Source organism: Pleurodeles waltl, chromosome 7 (assembly GCF_031143425.1).
Source record: "Pleurodeles waltl isolate 20211129_DDA chromosome 7, aPleWal1.hap1.20221129, whole genome shotgun sequence".
NCBI classification, from domain to species: domain Eukaryota; kingdom Metazoa; phylum Chordata; class Amphibia; order Caudata; family Salamandridae; genus Pleurodeles; species Pleurodeles waltl.
The window spans coordinates 451,204,569-451,229,443 of record NC_090446.1 but is presented as its reverse complement, the minus strand read 5'-3'; positions in this window follow the sequence as shown (position 1 = coordinate 451,229,443).

Here is a 24,875-nt window from a genome sequence, read left to right as displayed (position 1 = left end):
TCTAGATACAGAGGTATGATGGGAATGAACAGAAGGAGACCTGTCCCTTACAGAGGGCACCCTAACAGCTTGGCTACCAGCATAATGTGAGAGCACACCATCAGTATGGTGTGATTCAACCTCTGTACCAACTATGCTAGACTGTCTAGTAATGGGCAGGCTGAGAAGTTTCTTTCCTGAACCTTTTCCTGGGGGAGTCCCTGGATCAGATTGAGAACCATTAGCTACTTTTTCACCAGATTGGGCACTTATGGCCTTATCCTGTACTCTAAGCATATTAATTAACAGTTCTAAGGAAGGATTCTTCCCTACACTCAAACCTCTCTCTATGCAGAGACTCCTTGCTCCTTTCCAGCTAAGGTGATCATATGCAATTTTGGACAGTTCAACATTTTGGCCTGTACCAGACATTTTTTTAGAGAGAGTTAAAGTGATAGAAAAAGAGAAAAAAGTTTTCAGAACTTTTTGAAAAGACAGAAAAAAACTTTTTAAACTTTTAAGCACTTAGAAAAGAGTGAAAAGAGGAAATGCAAAACTTTTTGGCTATGTGTATATACACTGACCTTGTTTTGTATATTTTTCTCTTATGAAAAGTACAATGACAAGAGTGGTAAGTAGTCTCAAGCACTTATCCCACCACTGCACAACCAATGTAGGAGGCTGGACTGGCTTGTAGTGAGTACCAAGGGGTACTTGCACCTTGCACCAGGCCCAGTTATCCCTTATTAGTGTATAGGGTGTCTAGCACCTTAGGCTGATAGATAATGGTAGCTTAGCAGAGCAGCTTAGGCTGAACTAGGAGACGTGTGAAGTTACTACAGTACCACTTAGTGTCATATGCACAATATCATAAGAAAACACAATACACAGTTATACTAAAAATAAAGGTACTTTATTTTTATGACAATATGCCAAAGTATCTTAGAGTGTACCCTCAGTGAGAGGATAGGAAATATACACAAGATATATATACACAATAGCAAAAATATGCAGTATAGTCTTAGAAAACAGTGCAAACAATGTATAGTTACAATAGGATGCAATGGGGAAACATAGGGATAGGGGCAACACAAACCATATACTCCAGAAGTGGAATGCGAACCACGAATGGACCCCAAACCTATGTGACCTTGTAGAGGGTCGCTGGGACTATTAGAAAATAGTGAGAGTTAGCAAAATAACCCTCCCCAAGACCCTGAAAAGTGAGTGCAAAGTGCACTAAAGTTCCCCTAAGGACAAAAGAGTCGTGTTAGAGGAATAATGCAGGAAAGACACAAACCAGCAATGCAACAACTGTGGATTTCCAATCTAGGGTACCTGTGGAACAAGGGGACCAAGTCCAAAAGTCACAAGCAAGTCGGAGATGGGCAGATGCCCAGGAAATGCCAGCTGCGGGTGCAAAGAAGCTTCGACTGGACAGAAGAAGCTGAGGTTTCTGCAGGAACGAAAAGGGCTAGAGACTTCCCCTTTGGTGGACGGATCCCTCTTGCCTTGGAGAGTCGTGCAGAAGTGTTTTCCCGCTGGAACGACGCCAACAAGCCTTGCTACACGCAAATCGTGCGTTTGACGTTTTTGGACGCTGCTGGGGCCCAGGAGGGACCAGGAGGTCGCAAATTGGACCTGCAGAGAGAGGGGACGTCGAGCAAGACAAAGAGTCCTCACTGAAGCAGGTAGCACCCGGAGAGGTGCCAGAAACAGGCACTACGAGGATGCGTGAAACGGTGCTCGCCGAAGTTGCACAAAGGAGTCCCACGTCGCCGGAGACCAACTTAGAAAGTCGTGCAATGCAGGTTAGAGTGCCGTGGACCCAGGCTTGGCTGTGCACGAAGGATTTCTGCCGGAAGTGCACAGGGGCCGGAGTAGCTGCAAAGTCGCGGTTCCCAGCAATGCAGCCCAGCGAGGTGAGGCAAGGACTTACCTCCACCAAACTTGGGCTGAAGAGTCACTGGACTGTGGGGGTCACTTGGACAGCGTCGCTGGATTCGAGGGACCTCGCTCGTCGTGCTGAGAGGAGACCCAAGGGACCGGTAATGCAGCTTTTTGGTGCCTGCGGTTGCAGGGGGAAGATTCCGTCGACCCACGGGAGATTTCTTCGGAGCTTCTGGTGCAGAGAGGAGGCAGACTACCCCCACAGCATGCACAAGCAGGAAAACAGTCGAGAAGGCGGCAGGATCAGCGTTACAGAGTTGCAGTAGTCGTCTTTGCTACTATGTTTCAGTTTTGCAGGCTTCCAGCGCGGTCAGCGGTCGATTCCTTATCAGAAGGTGAAGAGGGAGAGGCAGAGGAACTCGGCTGAGCTCATGCATTCGTTATCTAAAGTTTCCCCAGGGACAGAGACCCTAAATAGCCAGAAAAGAGGGTTTGGCTACCTAGGAGAGAGGAAAGGCTACTAACACCTGAAGGAGCCTATCACAAGGAGTCTCTGACGTCACCTGGTGGCACTGGCCACTCAGAGCAGTCCAGTGTGCCAGCAGCACCTCTGTTTCCAAGATGGCAGAGGTCTGGAGCACACTGGAGGAGCTCTGGACACCTCCCAGGGGAGGTGCAGGTCAGGGGAGTGGTCACTCCCCTTTCCTTTGTCCAGTTTCGCGCCAGAGCAGGGGCTAAGGGGTCCCTGAACCGGTGTAGACTGGCTTATGCAGAATTGGGCACATCTGTGCATAACAAAGCATTTCCAGAGGCTGGGGGAGGCTACTCCTCCCCTGCCTTCACACCATTTTCCAAAGGGAGAGGGTGTCACACCCTCTCTCAGAGGAAGTTCTTTGTTCTGCCATCCTGGGCCAGGCCTGGCTGGACCCCAGGAGGGCAGCTGCCTGTCTGAGGGGTTGGCAGCAGCAGCAGCTGCAGTGAAACCCCAGGAAGGGCAGTCTGGCAGTACCAGGGTCTGTGCTACAGACCACTGGGATCATGGAATTGTACCAACAATGCCAGGATGGCATAGAGGGGGTAATTCCATGATCATAGACATGTTACATGGCCATATTCGGAGTTACCATGGTGAAGCTACATATAGGTAGTGACCTATATGTAGTGCACGCGTGTAATGGTGTCCCCGCACTCACAAAGTTCAGTGAATTGGCTCTGAACAATGTGGGGGCACCTTGGCTAGTGCCAGGGTGCCCTCACACTAAGTAACTTTGCACCTAACCTTTACCAGGTAAAGGTTAGACATATAGGTGACTTATAAGTTACTTAAGTGCAGTGTAAAATGGCTGTGAAATAACGTGGACGTTATTTCACTCAGGCTGCAGTGGCAGGCCTGTGTAAGAATTGTCAGAGCTCCCTATGGGTGGCAAAAGAAATGCTGCAGCCCATAGGGATCTCCTGGAACCCCAATACCCTGGGTACCTCAGTACCATATACTAGGGAATTATAAGGGTGTTCCAGTAAGCCAATGTAAATTGGTAAAATTGGTCACTAGCCTGTTAGTGACAATTTGAAAGTAATGAGAGAGCATAACCACTGAGGTTCTGGTTAGCAGAGCCTCAGTGAGACAGTTAGGCACCACACAGGGAACATATACATGCACACCTATGAGCACTGGGGCCCTGTGTGACAAGGTCCCAGTGACACATACATATAGGCCACAAACCTATGAGCACTGGGGTCCTGACCAGCAGGATCCCAGTGACACATAACAACCATACTGAAAACATAGTGTTTTCACTATGAGCACTGAGGCCTGGCTATCAGGATCCCAGTGAGACAGTGAAAACAGTGACAAACACCCTGACATACACTCACAAACAGGCCAAAAGTGGGGGTAACAAGGCTAGAAAGAGGCTACCTTCTCACAGCTCCCGAAACCACCAGAAACTGTTTCTGTAGCCAGCTTGCCTGCATACAGAACTAAAAGGAGCCGGAAGAGTGCAGATACTAAGTTATTTGGTTGTGAGGCATGCAACACCTGGGGGGTCATTACATCATTGGCGGTAAAAGGTGCTTACCGCCGCGCAGAAGACTGCCAATACACTGCCGCCGCCGCAGCATTCCTCCACAGCTATCATGACACACATCTTGGAATCCGCCGAAATTCAGACACCCACACAAGACCGCCATACCAAAGGTCAGTGATAAACTGGCGGAAACAAATCCTCCACCTCCATGCCATCAGAAACACGCCCATGCTATTACGACCCACGAATCCACGTGGCGGTCTTTCAACCGCGGTATACCATTGGCGGCATACACCGCCGTGCTCAAAATACACACACATCTCCAAAACACCGCCACATTGTACAATTCCAAATACACACACCTGATACACATACAAACAACACTCCCACACACCCAATACAATATAAAACACACACCCACATCACCCACAAACCCCTACGACCAAAAATTAGTCACGAAGGTGACAGAGAGAGAGCACAGATTAGACAACCCCACTACACAGAGGCACACAACACCATCTCGCACACTACATCCACGCACATAACACCACACAGCACCACACTGACCACAACCATCACCACATACAGCACCCCACACATCACCCACACCACCCCATGGCACGCCAAAGACACCCCCGCTTCTCCGAGGAGAAGCTCAGGGCCATGGTGGAGGAAATCGTACGGGTAGAGCCACAGCTATTTGTCTCACAGGTACAGCACACATCAATAGCCAGGAAGATGGAGTTATGGCGCAGAATACTCGACAGGGTCAACGCCGTGGGACAGCACCCAAGAAATAGGGAGGACATCAGGAAGAGGTGGAACGACCTACGGGGGAAGGTGCGTTCAATGGTCTCCAGGCACAACATTGCGGTACAGCGGACTGGCGGCGGACCCCCACCTCCTCCCCCACAACTAACAACATGGGAGGAGCAAGTCTTGACCATCTTGCATCCTGAGGGCCTCACAGGAGTCGGTGGAGGATGGGACACTGGTAAGTCAAATCTTAACTATCACACCCCCCCTCCCTCACCCCCTCCCCTATCACTACAACTCCTCACTAATGTACCCATGACACCAACCACCCATCCCAACACCAAGCCCTGCATGACACAACTAAGCATGGACACCCCTCACTAAAGCATGCCCACTGCACATACCCAGTACACCCCCCCAACCATCATCACACAACCCCACACACAGGAATGCTTGCACTGGGGTACACAAACACCCACCCATTGCACACCATTACACACACATGTGCAATAAACATGCTCTTATGCCCCTGCAGGAACCCGAAGGACCGTCACCACACCAGAGGGTCCAGACAACACCACTCCACCCCCAGAAGAGGCCTACAGTGACGAGAGCAGATCTGCCCTACTGGATCCTGATGACCAGCCCGGACCATCGTGGGCCTCGGGACATTCGGTTCCCCTTGCACAGGCACAGCCCAACACTGACCTTCCACCCTCTGGTAACACCAGCACAGCACCCACCCAGCGGGCCCAAACCTCCGTCCCCAGGACAGGTCAATCAGCGGTGTGTCCACCACTACAGGGCACCCAGGGTAACCAACCACCCCAACAACAACAGGGACCTGGGGGCAGTGGTAGTGGGTACACGGTCCAGGGGATGGCGGCCCAGGATCACAGGGGAACTGGGAGGGCTGCTGTGCGACGGTGGGCAGACAGGCCAAGGGAACCCACTCTCCACAAGGCCCTATCCTCCATCATGGGAGCATACCACCACTCCCAGGAGACGATGGCGACGGTCCTGTACAAGTTTCAGGAGACCCAGCGCCTGCAGGACGAACTGTATTTGGGGTTCAGGGAGGAGCTCAGGACCATCAGCTCCGCCCTGGGCACCATCGTAGGGGTGCTGAAGGACATACAGCAGACCTTGAGGGACACCGTGGCACTCCAAGGGGCCCCTGACACTAGCCAGGACGATGAACTGACCACCACCTCCGCCGCCGCTAGTGGACAGGACGCCCCGCCACAGGACCACCACACCAGCACCCCACCCCCTGCAGACGGACAGCCACCATGCAAGCGGTCCCTGAGATCCAGGAACAGGACAGAGCAAGATGGCAAGACCCCCGCCAGGAAATGAGACCACCCTGATTGTCCTCCCACTGTCCCACTTTGTTACCCTGTCCATACTTAAACTGCCCCAGCTCCACTTATATGCCCAGATGGGCAGTGCACCTGTGAGACTAATAGACTGGACTCTGCCATGGACATTCCTCCGCCATCACCCATCCTCATTTTACAACCCCCTCCCATTTCTGAGCACTTCAATAAACACCCTTGAAACACAAAACAATCTGGAGTCAGGCTGTGATTTAGTAAAAATGTATTATCAATGACAGTGTCATAATGGGTGTACCATTGTAAAGCTAACATACCTATGTCACACATCACAAGCCCTTGAAGGATGCAAGCAGTTGACACGTAGGTAACCACACCTGTGAAACCGTAATGGGAGGGTACAACTCAGTTACCAAATAGTGAATTAAATCGAAAAACAGGATAGAGGTAGACGTGTGAAAGTTAATGTAATGCTAAAAATGAAAATGTTCTCACCTGTGTCTCACTGGAAATATTGCTGTATGACTGACTCCCTGTTGTCGTTGTCTTCTTCATCAGCTTCATCCTCATCACTGTCCACAGGCTCCACAGCTGCTACAACACCGTCATCGGGATCATCCTCCTGCAGAAAAGGCACCTGGCGTCGCAAAGCCAAATTATGGAGCAGGCGATGATGATGTCGCACACCTTTTTCGGTGAGTAGAATAGGGATCCACCTGTCATATGGAGGCACCGGAACCTGGCCTTCAGGAGGCCGAAGGTGCGTCCGATCACCCTCCTAGTCCGCCCATGGGCCTCATTGTACCGTTCCTCTGCCCTGGTCCTCGGATTCCTCACTGGGGTGAGTAGCCTTGACAGGTTGTGGTAAGCAGATTCCCCCAATAGCCATACACGGTGCCTCTGGAGTTGACCCATCATATCAGGGATGCTGCTATTCTGCAGGATGTAGGCGTCATGCACTGAGCCAGGGAACATAGCATTAACTTGGGAGATGTACTGGTCTGCCAAACAGACCATCTGGACATTCATCGAATGATAACTCTCCCGGTTCCTGTACACCTGTTCACTCCTGTGGGGGGGGACCAGAGCTACATGGGTCCCATCAATGGCACCTATGACGTTGGGGATATGTCCAAGGGTATAGAAGTCACCTTTCACTGTAGCCAAATCCTCCACCTCAGGGAAAATGATGTATCTCCTTACGTGTTTCAGCAGGGCAGACAACACTCTGGACAAGACCTTGGAAAACATAGGCTGGGACATCCCTGATGCCATGGCCACAGTTGTCTGAAAAGAGCCACTTGCAAGGAAATGGAGCACTGACAGCACCTGCACGTCAGGGGGGATTCCAGTCGGATGGCGGATTAGTGACATCAGGTCTGGCTCCAACTGGGTACATAGTTCCTGGATTGTGGCACGGTCAAACCGGTAGGTTACGATGACATGCCGCTCTTCCATTGTCAACAGGTCCACCAGCGGTCGGTACACCGGAGGATTCCGCCATCTTCTCATATGTCCCAGCTGACAGCGCCTACGAAGGACAACAGCGAAGAACCAGTCATTATTTATCCAGGTATGTACCCACAGTCAAACACAAGACTACACCACTCACAAAACCCTTCCTGTATGTGTGTTGAGTGTAGGCCTAGCTATGTGTGACGCAGTAGTAAATGAAGCCATGTGGGCCCCTGAAATGGCGGCGCCTGACCTCTAAACTGGGACAATGGGATTGTGGGGTAACTGCGCTGGCGTTGCACACCGTCGCAGTAGGCAGTCGTAGACCGCGGCGCAATGCTGCATTGGTTAACATTGGACCCTATGGGTCCCAGGAGCCAATGAACAGGTGTGCTGGCGGTGATGATGCGCACCGCCTCGGACGTCCCCGCCGCGGACATCACGGCCATTTTCTATCTGTTCAATCACTAGATACCTGACCTTCGACAGGAGAGGATCTACACTGCACGTGCTGCTGTGACCTCGGTCTGGAAGCGACGATGGCTGCTGCGTCTGGGGAAAGGGCCCCTGCCTTCACTGCACAGGAGTTGGAGAAACTGGTAGACGGGGTCCTCCCCCAGTACACACTACTCTACCGTCCTCCAGACCAACAGGTTAGTACACAGGGAGCACGTTGTATGGGCTAGGCCTGGGTGGAGAGGGCTGGTTGGAAGAGGGAAGGGGGCAGAGTTCATAGAACATTAATGCATGGGAATGAATGGGCCACATGGCCAGAGTAGGGAGGGGGCCACTCACAACGACGGTGCAGTTGGTAATGACTGTTCCTCTTTCCTTGTGCATGTCATGTAGGTCAGCGCCCACCAGAAGAGGGACATTTGGCGTGCCATTGCCAAGGAGTTCCAGACCCTGGGGGCCCACCAGAGACGTGGCACCCACTGCCGTAACAGATGGGAGGACATTCGCCGCTGCAGAAAGAAGATGGCGGAGGCTCAGCTGGGGATGGCCTCCCAACGTGGGAGGGGTGCCTGTCGCACAATGACCCCCCTGATGTTCTGGATCCTGGCGGTGGCCTACCCGGAGTTGGATGGGCGCTTGAGGGCATCACTGCAGACACAAGGGGGTGAGTACACTCACATTCTGCTGACTTTGCGTGCAGTGGAGGTGTCTGGGTCGGGGAGGTGGGCTGTGGGTGTCCCTATGCCAGGGCGAGTTCGGTAGACAAGGCCCCTCCGTAATGTAGGCCATGTGGCACTCTACCCCACCTCAGCAGAGTGCCAAGTCGAGGTATAGTTGCCCCTGTGGCATCCATGTGCGCAGATGTCCACCATTGCCATATAGGCCATTGCCCAGAAATTGCATGTGCAGAGGGCAGGAGCACGGCGTAATGCAGGGGGCAGCTGCGTTTGTCTTGTCCGCCAACGGTAGCGGTATGCCATGCACTAAAACCCTCTTTCTTCTGTCTCCCCCCCTTCTTCTGCTCTCCCTGTCCTTTTGTACATCAGCATCAACAGGCGGAGGTACAGTGGCACCGGAGCACGAGTGAGCTGCATCCCACATGCCATGGAGGGCCACACCACGGACTCTGAATGCACCAGTGGGACGGAGGGCGAGGGGAGCTTCACGATGGCCACCGGATCACCAAGCAGCGACACAGACTCATTCGACGATGTGGGCTCCCTTGTGGTTGCGGCACCATCTGTGCCCCCCACCTCTACAGGTACAGCCGCCACTTCCCCTACCAGCACCGCCCTCCCAGCAGCCCCTCAGCATTCGCCCCGTGCCCGCTCACCCAGGAGGGTGGGCATCACCTTCGCCCCAGGCACCTCAGGCCCTGCCCCAGTCACCCCTGATGCCCTCAGTGAGGAGGCCATTGACCTCCTCAGGTCACTCACTGTTGGGCAGTCTACCATTGTGAATGCCATCCAGGGTGTAGAACAAGAGTTGCAACACGGTAATGCATTCCTGGAGGGCATTCATTCTGGTCAGGCTGTCCTTCAGCGAACCCTGCAATCTCTGGCCTCAGCACTGATGGCAGCAATTGTCCCTGTGTCTAGCCTCCCCCCTCCAACCTCCTCCACCCTGGCCCAATCTCCTGTACCCCAGCCCATCCCAAGCACACCTACAGACCAGCATGCACACAAGTCAACACACACAAGTAGCTCAAGCAAACATAGGCACCACACACACCACAGGCTCTCACGCAAGCAACACACACATATAGACACAGCAACATCCACTGCCTCTACTGTGTCCCCCTCCTCCTCTTCTCCCTCCTCCCTCCCAGTCTCGTCTACACACACACCTGCACGCACCACATCTACAGGCACCATGAATCGCACCAGGACACCCAGCACCACAATCCGCTCACCTGCACTCACCACCTCCACTGCCATTTACACGTCCCCTGTGTCCTCTCCCAGTCTGTCTGTAACGCCCCCTCCCAAAGTACACAAACACCAGGCAATCACTCACCCAACATCCATCCACCTCACGACAGCCTCCAGTACCTGCACCTGCACCCAAAACAGCTAAAGTGACACCTCCGACAACCACCTCCTCTTCCTCCACTCACAGACCCCCTCCAGCTACCCATCCCAGTGTTCGTCAGAAACTGTCCCTCTGTAAAGTTGACTATTTTGCCCCCACCCCCTCCTCCAATTCATCAGTCCTGTCGTAGCGCCTCAGCCAAAAAGCCTCCAATACCAGTGGTGCCTGTTCAAGGTTTTTGGAGTGCACCGGCCACCAGGGCAGGCAGTAGGACCCGAAGCCAAGGCACTGGCAGCCCACCCCCTGTAAAGGCTCTAAAATTGGAGAGTGGACGACGGGACCCTGTTAAGACTCCTCCTGGGAAAACAACTGACATGGGTTCCAAGGGGATTGGAGAGTCAGCTGTGACTCCACCAAAGGTGGGGAAGGGCCAGAGGAAGTCTGCCCAGCCTGTTGTGAGTGTCACGGCGAAGAAGGGCGTCATTATTTCCGGCGGTCGTGACACAACCGCCAGCACCGTCGTTAATGGTCCAGAGACCACCGCCAGAGTCACAGCCCAAGAGGGCCCAAGTATCGTCACTGGTCAGGAGACCACCGCCAGCGTCACAGCCCAGGAGGGCCCAAGTATCGTCACTAGTCAGGAGATCACCGCCAGAGCCACAGCCCAGGAGGGCGCAAGTATCGTCACTGGTCAGGAGACCACCGCCAGAGTCACAGCCCAGGAGGGCCCAAGTATCGTCACTGGTCAGGAGACCACCGCCAGAGTCACAGCCCAGGAGGGCCCAAGTATCGTCACTGGTCCAGAGACCACCACCATAGTCACAGCCCAGGAGGGCCCAAGTATCGTCATTGGTCCAGAGACCACCGCTATAGTCACAGCCCAGGAGGGCCCAAGTATTGTCACTGGTCAGGAGACCACCGCCAAAGTCACAGCCCAGGAGGACCCAAGTATCGTCACTGGTCAGGATACCACCGCCACCACCGGAGTCATTGCCCAGGAGGGCCCAAGTATTGTCACTGGTCAGGAGACCACCGCCACCGCCGGAGTCATTGCCCAGGAGGGCCCAAGTATTGTCACTGGTCAGGAGACCACAGCCGGAGTCACAGCCCAGGAGGGCCCAAGTATCGTCACTGGTCAGGAGACCACCGCCACCGCTGGAGTCATTGCCCAGGAGGGCCCAAGTATCGTCACTGGTCAGGAGACCACCGCCGGAGTCATTGCCCAGGAGGGCCCAAGTATCGTCACTGGTCAGGAGACCACCGCCACCGCCGGAGTCATTGCCCAGGAGGGCCCAAGTATCGTCACTTGTCAGGAGACCACCGCCAGAGTCACAGCCCAGGAGGGCCCAAGTAACATCACTGGTCAGGAGACCACTGCCGGAGTCATTGCCCAGGAGGGCCCAAGTATCGTCACTGGTCAGGAGACCACCGCCACCGCCGGAGTCAGTGCCCTGGAGGGCCCCGGCTGCCACAGCCCCGCTGGGCAATGATGAAACATCATGCCACACACCAATGTCCAGTGTAGAAAACGTCATGCCACACACCAATGTCCAGTGTAGAGAACGTCATGCCACACACCAATGTCCTTATCAGAACCGCCATGGCAAAGCACCGCTGAACAGGGCAAAGACCGCCATGGCAAAGCACCGCTGAACAGTCCTGAACCGCCATGTCAAAGCACCGCTGAACAGTCCTGAACCGCCATGGAAAAACACTGCTGAACAGTCCTGAACCGCCATGGCAAAGCACCGCTGAACAGTCCTGAACCGCCATGGCAAAGCACCGCTGAACAGGGCAAAGACCACCATGGCAAAGCACTGCTGAACAGGGCAAAGACCGCCATGTCAAAGCACCGCTGAATAGGGCAAAGACCGCCATGTCAAAGCACCGCTGAACAGGGCAATGCACCGGGTAGGAATGAATGGACCGCCACATCAGGCATCCTTATCCCATGTGCAGCTGGGACAGTGACAGGACACGACCTTTCACAGGGAGACTCATCCAGTCTGGGCACCAGTCCCCCCCAGTACCAGTGGAGACCTGCATCAACTTGAGAGACTGTGGCTTTGCACTCCCCAGGATGGCACAGTGGGCAAGCCACCCACTGTATAGACTTGAGAGACTGTGGCTTTGCACTCCCCAGGATGGAACAGTGGGCAACCCACCCACTGTATAGACTTGAGAGACTGTGGCTTTGCACTCCCCAGGATGGCACAGTGGGAAACCCACCCACTGTATAGACTTGAGAGACTGTGGCTTTGCACTCCCCAGGATGACATAAATGGGCATGGAGCCCCGTCGTGGATCTGGCTTTGCAGTCATCCGGCTGAGGTGCCCCCCCTTCCCTTCCCCCTGAGGTGCCTGTAGTATTTCTATCTGATGCCCCGGCAGTGTTCTCTCCGATTGTGGTCAGGTATCGTTTGTGGGCCTCGCCCATGCATTTTTGGACTGATGGTGCACGGACATTGTTGTGTACATATCTGCACTACTTCTCGTATTGTATATACTTATGACTGGTTTTCAAATATATATCTGTATATTTTTGTATGACATGTATATTGGCACATTACATTGTTTGACCGATTTTCGCTTTGTGTATTCATTCTTCCGGGGGGATTGTGGGTTGTTACTGTGATTTTTTGTGAATGCATTGGTGTGTATGTTGTAATATGCGACGGTGGGGGTGTTTGGTGTGTGTCCCCCTAACTTGTGCCTCCCCCCTCCCCCATGTCGTAGGTGGAGTACTCACCGTTGTCTGCGGCGCCTACGTAGCTGTTGGTCGTAGAGGAGCAGAAAAACAAGGGCAGGGAGTATTTGTAGTTCCGGCTCCATGGATTCCTCGTTCCTCGTGGGATATGTTCAGGTGAGCGTTTTCCCATAGCAAAAGCTGTTTCCGCAGTGTTTTTATCCATGGTGAATCCGCCCCGGAAAAGGTGGCAGATTGGCGGGTTGTAATACTTTGGGCGGTACATTATCTCCCGCCTGTCTGTTGGTGGTGACCGCCGCGCTGCTTGTCTGTACCGCCGTGGCGGGTGAAGTGTTAAAGTGGCTGTCTTTGTTGGCGGTTTCCGCCAGGGTCATAATTCCCTTTTTTTGTCCGCCGGCCTGTTTGCGGTATTTCCGCTGCTTTAACACCATTCGCCAGGGTTGTAATGACCCCCTTGATGTCGTGAGTAGGGGTCTTTGTTCTCACGATGTCGGCTACTATGCACATTTCCTTGTTTTTATTCATTACTAAATATTTTAAACTTGTTTTAAACTTTTGTTCCGGCTTTTACCTCTGGTGTGCCTAATATTACCAGTTTGTGACTACAGGGGCATGCTTCCCCGCTTCCAGAGAAGTAGGACCAAAATCCTGAAAGGGGTAAGTGATTGTATGGATGGAGGTGCATGTACCTGGTACAAGCTGGATGGTATTCCGCATGTTATCTCACTAATGAGACATGGTTTGCAATTAAGGCATAACAAGTAAAGAGCACAACATTTCTGTGAAATGCACTGAGTGAAACACATGGTGTGTGATAGCGTGGGTGGACTCAGATGTGCTTGACACCAATTATAAACAACTATGCCTGGTGTGGCACTATTGAGAAGATGGTCATCAATACCATCAAACACATGCCCTGGGAAGCAGACAAGGACTACTTCTGATTCCTCTCTGCATAGTGGTTACCTGTTGCGTCGTGGGTACAAACGGTGCCGCCTGGTGTGCCCCTTTCTTCTGGCCTTGCGCCATCCTCTCTGCTACGGAGGCGACGGGAGTCAAGAATTGGGCTTCGGTTTTTGCCGCATGTTGTACGTGGCGCGCATATTAATATTGAAGGCCCGCGGTCCCCCCCTCGGGCTTCCACTCACCTGGTGCCCACTACCTGGCTTTCTCATTCTTCTCTTGGTTAGACATTTTTTCCTGTTTTCCCCAGCATACCTTTCTCTTTTCTGGTTCCCTGCATGCATCTGCTTCCCTTTTTACTATGGTGCTTTTCCTATCCAGTCCTATTACCCCTTCCCAATCCAAGATGGCAGTTTTCATCTCCCTGTTTGTCACTTCCTATCTAGGGGTATATAAGGGGATTGAATTCTCTTCTCTTTGCGTTGCAACACTTCTCCTGTGGTGGTCATGCTCCAGCTGGTCTTCTAATTGGAATCCAGTTTTGACTCCTGTTTTTTGCTCTTCTTCCTGTGTTTTTCCTGGCATCAAGATTCTGATTTTTCTCGTGTCCTCCTTTTCTTCCAGGGACTTCCTGTCTGGAGGTTTTTTCCCTACGGGGTTTTTCCTCTGGGACTCCTTCTGGAGGGCACGGACTGTAGTGGCGTATAACTGTCAACAGCACCGTGGCTACCGGAAGGGGTCGCCCTTACCTCGGCCAGAGCTGGACCTACAAGAACCAAGGCCACATGCCATCTCTCTCTGGCCTGGACGGTAAGCCAAAGACAAAACCTGACATTACCATTTATTGTGTACTTTGATTAGTGATATTAAGCATGCATTGCTTTCTTTCTTCATTCTGGAACTATGATCCTACAATAAGGCAAGTAAAATTACTCTCCTCGCATGCAATTTAGCATTGTATACCCTAGATACACCTAGACAAATGTGAGTGTATGCATTACCAGGTCAATTAATAGTGAAATATCCAGACGAAAGCCCTGGACCAGAGAGGCCATAAAATCGTGACTGAAACATGTTGACAGTTATGTTAGGGTCATAGAACCATTATATCCCAAACCCCCTTTAAGATACATTTCAATCTATACCCACAGAGACCACCAATAAAGGGATATCTAGGTCTGTCTGAGGTATTATTGTTGTTATTATTCTTTTTCTACACACCCCGGTCACAAGAATATCAAAAGTGCTCTCTGGAATACAGTTGAGCCCATCCTGGCCTTTAGGGGTCAGGATGAGACCCGATAATGAAGCAAGCCACTACTAGAGTGGGTGAGGGTCTTACTAAAGAAAGAAAACGATTCCCTTTTCTTCATTCAACAATTGACTGGCCATCCACATGGGAACAATTGACTGGCCATCCACAAGTTTGTTTTTGAATTGTAACATCTGATAGAGACATGTAGGTGCAGATTCCTTAACTTTGAATTTCACAGGCCTCAGACTGGATCTGGAAGATTGTTGTGTGAGCAGTACCCCGTGTGTCATCATGTGTCTTGGTTCGGGACAGCGTTGTTGGCACTGTAAGTGACGTCACATATAGAGGTACTAAGCAGGTGCATAGATGTCATTTTTTTTCTTTATGCACCAATTAATGCCATCCGGAGAAGAGCTATCCCTCTGTCTCTTTTTGACAGATTTGTTTTACATTTTTTCGGATATTTTGCAAAGTGTGTCAAGGATATCTTCAAGGATGGTAGGTTTTAAGCCATGTGGCCCCTGTCACCGTTCCATGTTGGTAACAGACCCCCATTTGGACTGTTTGTGGTGCCTGGAGAGCACCCATAACGCTAAGTCATGTTCAGATTGCTGGGCCATGGCACTGTTTGCTTTGAGGGAATGGTTCCTAAAGTTGCTTGCAGCCCGGCAGTCAACGCTACTTAGCGTGACTCCGTGGAAGTCACTGTCCAAATCAAGGAGAAGGTTGCAGAACCGCTCCAGGAGCCCTACGTCCTCTTTGTCCTATTCAGGGTCATCGGGACACTCTGGGAGGAGGTATAAGAAGCACAAGAAGTCAAAGCATGCTTTGACTTCTCATCCGTCGGCTGAAGCGATGACTCAGAACATCGGCGTTCCAGTAAGGGTTCAGCTGAGCCTTTGCAAGGTTCGACTTCAAGCCTGCTTCCATTTCGGGGAGCCAAAGCAGCTCCTGCTCAGGTAAGGGAGTTTGTTGAGACTATGTGCCACATATTTGAGTGGGCTGCCCACCAGCGTGCCTTCGGGCCCGTGGAGCTAGAGAGGGCCCTCCCAGTTCCACTCCGGCCACTTTGGCCTCCGCTTCAGTGGGCTCCTGTGGGTCCGATCATGGATCCACAGAGGTGCCCGTCGTGCCAATGCCACCTTCTCGGGTGCTGGTCCTGATGCTGCTGGCAGCACCCACTGGTGGTTCCAGTCCCATTCTAATCCCCGATGACTCAGAACGGCGTCGCTCGACAGCGCCAACAGGGCCCATTGGTCCTAGGTTGCACTTTTTCTGAGTAGCCAGGCTTAGGGGAAGAATGGGAAAGGTCACTGGACCCTTTAGAATACCAGTTGAGAAAATCTTTGGACTGGTATAAGGAACTTGTGGATGCCAGTCGACTGAACACATCTCCAGATACTGGTTTGCTTTCTAGCTGTGGCTACAGAGGGGAGAGCATCATATTCAACGGTGGTGAAGAGGGCAGCGGAGGTCCTCAACCTCAAATTTCCCTCTGTGGTCATCAAGACTAACCTCTTCACAGAAGTGCTTCAACCTGAATCTTTCTCTTCAGAACCCACGTTCCCTTGCAATGAAGCACAAACTGATGTTCGGCTGGGAACCTGGTCTAAGCCCATAACAAGGGCTCCTGTGAACAGGACAATTGCCCGCCACCATCACTCTGCCCCAGGTGACCCAAGTTTCCTCAGCCCACACCCCACCCCTGAGAGCCTGATAGTCCAGGCCTCAACTTCCCATAGTGCATTCCATGCCACTTCCAAAAGCCTTGAAACCTTGGGAAAGAAAATATTTTCTTCCAGCGGCCTAGCATTGCATTGAACACTGCATGCTTTTGCCCCATTATTTCTGCACTCTGTGGGATACATTGTGCAAGTGCTACCATGGGTCCAGGAGGAGGCTCATGCTATACTCTCCCAAGCAGTAAAAGATAGGAGAGATGCAGCAGAGATCACCATTAGGTGTGATTGGCCATGACTGGCTCAATGGGCAGAGCGGTTTCATCGACAGTGGCTTTTAGATGCCACACCTGGTTGAGAACATCTGGCTTTTGGGGGGATGTCCAGGCCAACCTCATGGACATGCCCTTTAAGGGGACTCATATCTTTGGAGAGAAGACCAGAGGCGGCACTGGAGCACTTTAAGGACTCTTGAGCTACGGCCAAGTCCTTGGGCCTTTGAGAGACCCCTCGTCTCTCGTCTGCCTTTTGCCCCTTTGGTGGCTACAGCAAGGGGCGTACCACCATATCATCCCTGTACCAACCACTGTCCTGTAGCCTCTAAGCCCTACAAGACCATGGCTGCCCAGTTGGAGGAAGAATCCAGCATCATCTCCAGTGGCAGTCCATTACATTGGACAAATGGGCCTTGCAGATCATTCGGCGGGGCTCCTGTCTCCCCTTCCAATCTTCCCCTCCCCATATGCCCGCAACACAAGAGCAGATGATAGAGGATCATCTATCTTAACTATGAGAGAAAGTTACGGCTCTCTTGGCCGAGGGAGATACAGAGAGGGTTTCGATATCAGAAGTAGGCAGTGGTTGTTATTCACACTACTTCCTGATTCCCAAAAAGAACAAAGGTCTTTGTCCTATTCTTGAACTCTGAACAGTTAGCTTCTACCTCAAAAAGAAGAAATTCAAGATGCTCACTTTTGCTCAGGTTTTGTCTGCCTTAGACAAAGGCGACTTATAAGTAGTGTTGCACCTGCAGGATGCATATTTTCACATCTCAATCCTACATGCCTACAGACATTACCTGCTGTTCAAGGTAGGCCGTGAACACTTTCAATTCACCATGCTCTCCTTCGGCCTTACCAGTGTCCCTTGGGTGTTCACCAAGGTGATAGCAGTGGTTGCGGTTCATTTGCAGAGATCAGGGGTCCCAGTTTTTCCCTATCTTGATGACTGGCTGTAGAAGGCAGGCTCACCCCAGGCTGTCATCTCTCACCTCCAGACTATGGTAAAACTCCTGCATTCACGGGGGTTCACTATCAACGTGCTGAATTCACAACTGACTCCTCCAATTCTCCCTTTTATTGGAGCTGTTCTGTACAAAGTGCATTTATGGGCTTATCCTCCTAAGCAGCGAGTTTAGGATATTCAGGCTATGATAGTGATCTTTCAGTCCAGGTGTCTCCAACCAGTCGATCACGAGCTACCAGCAGCTCCCAGACACCTTCAGAGTAGCTCGCAGCCTTGGGTTTATTTTTAAATATGCATAAAGTCATAAATTCCTTTTAAAGCTAAGGGAAGACTGTGTTTACTTTACATTATTATGATCAAGCTGCAGATAGCTGAGCCTGATAATAAGCAGTGCTCAGTCGAATTTATGGCGGAGGCTGGGATTGCGGCACAGAGGTGAACAAATGACACTCTGAGGTATTTAACTTTTAAATAAAACTCCTTGTCAGCTCAGTATTGGGTCTGTGAAAAAATATGTTTCTGAATGCTTTTAAATAGGAGAAATTAAAATTCAAAGTTACCTTAATGAATAATTTAACTCTTCATTTTAGTTTTCTCCCATTTCAACGTTTTGCAAACAACAGGTCTTTTGATCTCAATGGCCAGTAGACACTGTGCCAGAAGTGTAACTGGAAAATACAGGCACTTTTTCAAATGAGAGAAATTTAAAGTACAGATAAATGTTCCATATTATGAATATTTGTGCAGAACACTTTTCAGCATTTTACATTTCTCCCATTTAATAAAATAATTGTATGTTTGTGTTATACATGTAACAGTGTCACATATAGTGAAAGGTAGATAATGTGCCGAAAGTAGATATGACGCAGGTACTCAGTCACCCATCAGGCTCTCAGTCACCCATACAAATATATCCCATTCTAATTCATGTTCATACATTCCCAAAGACCACTCTCTCACTGGCACACACGAGCACTGTCACAGTGCTCCAAGGCAAAGTATTTTGTTCAAACCAAAGTACCTGTCTCTTGAAGCTCGGCATGGGGATGTCTGGTAACGATGTACAAGTTGTTTAGCCTTCCGTAGCTTATGATGACTTTCACTACTCAGACGTAGCTCTCACTACGGAAAAGGTCAAAGACCCTTGTTGCAGCCTCTGTTGTGGATTTTGGTGAGAATGACTTTGAGGCTGCTGGGCCTCATGTCCTCCTGCATCCTGTTGGTGAATCATGCCAGATGGCCTATGTGGGCTTTGCATTAGGACCTGACGTTCCAGTGGGTGCATCATCAGGGGAATCTCTCCAACATAGTTCTGATCTCGGAGGGAACTCTCCCTTCCCCAGCCACATCTGACAGTAGTGACAGAAGCATCACTCCTAGGGTGGGACAGCCATCTGAGAGAGGTGGAGATCAGAGGACTCTGGTCTCCGACAGAATATGGACTCCACATAAACTTGTTGAAGCTCTGTGTGATGCGCCTAGTATTGAAAGTATTTCTTCCCTCTGTCAAGGGGACGTTAGTTCAGGTGTTCACAGACACCACCACCTCAATGAGGTACTGCAAAAAGCAGGGTGGGGTGAGTTTGTGGATCCTTTGTTAAGAGTCTCTGTACATGGCTGAAACAGAAGGGCATTTCTTTGGTGGTTCAACACCTGGCAGGTTCTCTGAACACCAGCATGGACAAACTCAGCTGTCGATGCCTATCAGATCATGAGTGGTGTCTCCATTCGGAGGTAGCACAAGGACTCTTTCAGCAGGGGGGGGAGAGCCTTGGGTAGATCTGTTCACCTTGGAAGACAATGCTCAATGTCAACAGTTTTGCGTGTTAAAGTTTCCAAAGCAGCTATTTCCCAGAGACACTTTTCGTCTCAAGTGGAGTTCAGGCCTCCTGTATGCCTTTCTGCCCCTACCACTTCTGTCCAGAGTTCTTAAGAAGATCAGAAATTACCAGGCTCAAGACATTCTTTTGGCACCTGATTGGGCATGGAAAGTCTGGTAAACCGAGCTGTTGAAAAGGAGCAAAAATCCTCAGATCAGGCTGCCCTTTCGGGAGATCTTCTGTTGCAGCAGCAGTGGAGGGTCCTCCACCCAAACTTGTCAACTCTATAACTTCTTGCATGGAGATTGAGCGGCGACAGTTGGCAGCCTTCGACCTTCCTCCGGAGCCCATGTTTTAGTAGCCTGTCTGACGCCGGGAGAGTATTCAAAATATGAAGAATCTGCAGTTGGATAGAGTTTCTATCCAACTATCCTGGTAAGTAACTTATTTGGCTGGTTGAAAGCTGACTTCTCGATGGTTGGGTGACTGCTGATTTCCTTCTTGCCAAATGGGTGTCCTTGTTGATGGCTTTCGGGCTCATCAGGCTGGTGGGTTGGAAGCACTGGCTTATTGCTAGATGCAGGAGCATCGTCTGGGTTGTTGTCTTGGTCCTTCTCAGGCTAGGCAATAGGCTACACGTGCATCACAAATAAAGAGAGATGTCATAAACCCCAGCTTACGGATGTATCAATATTTGTTTGAGAGTATATGTTGTTTGTTCACGAGGCAGTGTTAGAGTGTCACAATTGCATTGGTTACAGTGTCAAAATGCATACGTACTTACCTTGACCAGTGAGGCTATTTCTGTGAATAACTGCATCTTTGTCTCTTCTAGTGGAGAGCATCAGAACCAGAGCAGAAATGAAGTAGGACCACCCACTGTAGCTACAAAGTCCAAGTCATTTTGCATGACAAGCCTCCAGAAAATCATCTTTAAATTGTCCTAGCAATGTTTGCAGACCTTAACATCTCTCACAATCAAAGGAATTGCATCACAGACTGATTATTTAGAGGTCTCCCAAAGATTGGTGGTTGTTCTTGAAGGAGCATATAGTTTATTGTTCTGCTTTATATTAGCCAATATTTCTGCTTTGCGCCTCAAGGCTCTTTTAGGCAATTGAGATCCAGGTATGCATGGTTCTCCTTCACATCATCTTGCCTACCTGACAGGCAACCATAATAATCCAGTGTAACCTTCAAGCACAGAACTTCTTAATAATGGAGCATATAAAAAGAGAGTTTAATTATATGAGCACTTTCACAGGGAGTGAGTTCTAGGCAGTGTACAATCCGAATAGGGCTTTCTTAATTGACTCGCTAAGGCCTATGGCGAATTTATTAGAAAATAGAACAGGGCTAGATTTGGCTTCTGTGCTGTTGGCATTATTCAGAAATTACCATTTTGACATAATCTGGGACTACAACAGTTGATGTCCTCATTAAGGAATATAGGGCCAGATGTTTGAATTTTTCATTTGAAAAGAGCAGTTGCAATTTGCGCACTGAATTTTTGCGATAATCTGATTTTGCAAACTGACCTTTGGACCTACTAGGTCAAATCACAAAATAAGGGATCACAATGGTATAGGCTAGCCTGCTTTATTGATATGCGATAGGGAGGTGTCAATTTGCTTGCAAGGGACAGCAGACCACCATCCCTGTGTTTACATTCCAAAATGGAAAACTTTTTTTAAGCAGGCTGCGTTCCTTATAGGAACCGGTGCTGCTTTAAAGAACATAAAACTTTCTATTTTGGAAAATTTAATGTGGAGCATGGGGTGGTTGTTTGGACCACTACCGACTCCCTCTGAGGCTGCAAAGTTGATCACCAAAGAGGAAGAGGTCCCAAATCAGTTGCCACTTCCTTTGAGAGTTTGATAGCAGATCAATGGTTTGCAAAGGAAATTGCAGTTGCAAAACATTGACACACACCAGACCAAATCTCAATTTGGAAGGAACACCTTTTTTTATCACCTTCCAAACTGTGATTCAGTATGGGTCACAAAACTCATTTTACAAGCTGCAAAAGCTTTTTCGAGCCACATAACGTTTGTTTACACATTTAAGATACCCATTATGCAGTTGCAACCCTAAAAATCCCATTGTTGCAAATGCAAAATCGCATACTACATCTGTTCCACTGGTGCTACAGAGACTATCATGTGCAGTATCAGGAGGATTGAATCATATGAGGAGATCATAAGGTAAGGAGAAGATATATAGGGACACAACATCTTAGGTGCTCACAGAGTAACTAGTGTTCCTTTTCCCATGAAACATCACACAGTAGAGCTCCTCAATCGCCAAATAGTAGTGGTTTAAGCAGATTGTCATATAGGTATAATCTCTGCCAGCATTAATATGAATAAAACCTTGTTCTTCTAGGACTAGTGGATGTTGGCCAGGGTGTTGATAAGTCTTCCTTGCCACCCAGAAGCGCAACTTCACCACCTGAGATAGTAGGTCAGTGCCAGTGCACCAAGACTGAAAGGGTAATGGGAACGAGAGCAGAGCACTGGTTTAAACTGACCCAAATGTGTTCAATCACTTCTTCAGTGCTTCTTTTTTGGATGTATTTTCTATCCACATGCACACAAAGGATCATAGTGGGAAGGCAGTTATGCAACAGCAGAGTACATTGTTAATGCTTTTTGACCACATCCTTTTGTGTTCAGTTAGGTGCAAGTGATGACTAGATGTTCTCTCCTAAAGCTGTGTTACAGTGCAAGGGCTACAGCATTACAATGATGTTAGCTGGAGTACAACAATGCCTTACTGGGTCATTGATACGTTTGTACCTGTGTGATGTTAACATGAAAGCCCATGAAGACCATATGCAGGAGCAGTATTGCAGTATATTTCTATGTTAGCATTGTGTGCCTGTGCAATACCACCTGCACCCTAAGATGCACAGAAACTACCTGTAGGAAGTTGGCTCTGTATGTACTAATTCAAAGTAAGAAATAGCATGCACAGAGTCCAAGGGTTCCCCTTAGAGGTAAGATAGTGGCAAAAAGAGATAATTCTAATGCTCTATTTTGTGGTAGTGTGGTCGAGCAGTAGGCTTATCAGAAGTTAGTGTTAAGCATTTGTTGTACACACACAGGCAATAAATGAGGAGCACACACTCAAAGACAATTCCCAGCCAATAGGTTTTTGTATAGAAAAATAACTTTTCTTAGTTTATTTTAAGAACCACAGGTTCAACATTTACAAGTAATATTTCAAATGAAAGGTATTTCACTTAGGTAACTTAGGAATTTTGAATCAGCAAAATAGCATGTACAGTTTTCACAAAAATGGCAATAAGCTATTTTAAAACTAGACAGTGCAAATTTCAACAGTTCCTGGGGGAGGTAAGTATTTGTTAGTTTTGCAGGTAAGTAAACCACCTACAGGGTTCAAAGTTGGGTCCAAGGTAGCCCACCGTTGGAGGTTCATAGCAACCCCAAAGTTACCACACCAGCAGCTCAGGGCCGGTCAGGTGCAGAAGTCAAAGTGGTGCCCAAAACGCATAGGCTTCAATGGAGAAGGGGGTGTCCCAGTTCCAGTCTGCCAGCAGGTAGGTACCCGTGACTTTGGAGGGCATACCAGGGGGGTTTTGTAGGGCACCTGGGGGGACACAAGTCAGCACAAAAAGTACACCCTCAGCGGCACGGGGCGGCCGGGTGCAGAGTGCAAACAGGCATCGGGTTTGCAATGGAGTTCAATGGAAGACCCAGGGGTCTCTTCAGCGAAGCAGGCAGGCAAAGGGGGGCTCCTCGGGGTAGCCACCACCTGGGCAAAGGAGAGGGCCACTTGGGGGTCGCTTCTGCACTGGAGGTCGGATCCTTCAGGTCCTGGGGGCTGCGGGTGCAGTGTCTTTACCAAGCGTTTGGTTCTTAGAAGCAGGCAGTCGCTGTCAGGGGGAGCCTCTGGATTCCTTCTGCAGGCGTCGCTGGGGGGACTTAGGGGGTCAACTCTGGCTACTCACAGGGTCGCAGTCACCGGGGAGTCCTCCCTGTAGTGTTGTTTCTCCTCAGGTCGAGCCGGGGGCGTCGGGTGCAGAGTGCAAAGTCTCACGCTTCCGGCGGGAAACGTGGAGTCCTTTTAAAGTTGTTTCTTTGTTGCAAACTTGTTTCTTCTTTGGAGCAGAGCCACTGTCCTTGGGAGTTCTTGGTCCTTTTAGATGCAGGGTAGTCCTCTGAGGCTTCAGAGGTCGCTGGACCCTGTTGAGCGCGTCGCTGTTGCAGTTTTTCTTGAAGTGGGAGACAGGCCGGTAGGGCTGGGGCCAAAGCAGTTGGTGTCTCCGTCTTCTGTGCAGGGCTTCAGGTCCGCAGTCCTTTTTCGTCTTCAGGTTGCAGGAATCTATCTTGCTAGGTTCTGGGAGCCCCTAAATACTCAATTTAGGGGTGTGTTTAGGTCTGGGGGGTTAGTAGCCAATGGCTACTAGCACTGAGGGTGGCTACACCCTCTTTGTGCCTCCTCCCTGAGGGGAGGGGGGCACATCCCTAATCCTATTGGGGGAATCCTCCATCTGCAAGATGGAGGTTTTCTAAAAGTCAGAGTCACCTCAGCTCAGGACACCTTAGGGGTTGTCCTTACTGGCCAGTGACTCCTCCTTGTTTTTCTCATTATCTCCTCCAGCCTTGCCGCCAAAAGTGGGGCCGTGGCCGGAGGGGGCGGGCATCTCCACTAGCTGGAGTGCCCTGGGGCGCTGTACCAAAGGGGGTGAGCCTTTGAGGCTCACCGCCAGGTGTTACAGTTCCTGCAGGGGGAGATGAGAAGCACCTCCACCCAGTACAGGCTTTGTTACTAGCCACAGAGTGACAAAGGCACTCTCCCCATGTGGCCAGCAACATGTCTGGTGTGTGGCAGGCTGGTAGAACTAGTCAGCCCACACTGGAAGTCGGTTATGTTTTCAGGGGGCATCTGTAAGATGCCCTCTGGGGTGTATTTCACAATAAAATGTACACTGGCACCAGTGTGCATTTATTGTGCTGAGAAGTTTGATACCAAACTTCCCAGTTTTCAGTGTAGCCATTATGGTGCTGTTGAGTTCGTGTATGACAGACCATATACACTTATGGCTACCCTGCACTTACAATGTCTAAGGTTTTGCTTAGACACTGTAGGGGCATAGTGCTCATGCACCGAAGCTCTCACCTATGGTATAGTGCACCCTGCCTTAGGGCTGTAAGGCCTGCTAGAGGGGTGACTTATCTATGCCATAGGCAGTGTGACGTTGGCATGGCACCCTGAGGGGAGTTCCATGTCGACTTAGTCATTTTCTCCCCACCAGCACACACAAGCTGGCAAGCAGTGTGTCTGTGCTGAGTGAGGGGTCCCCAGGGTG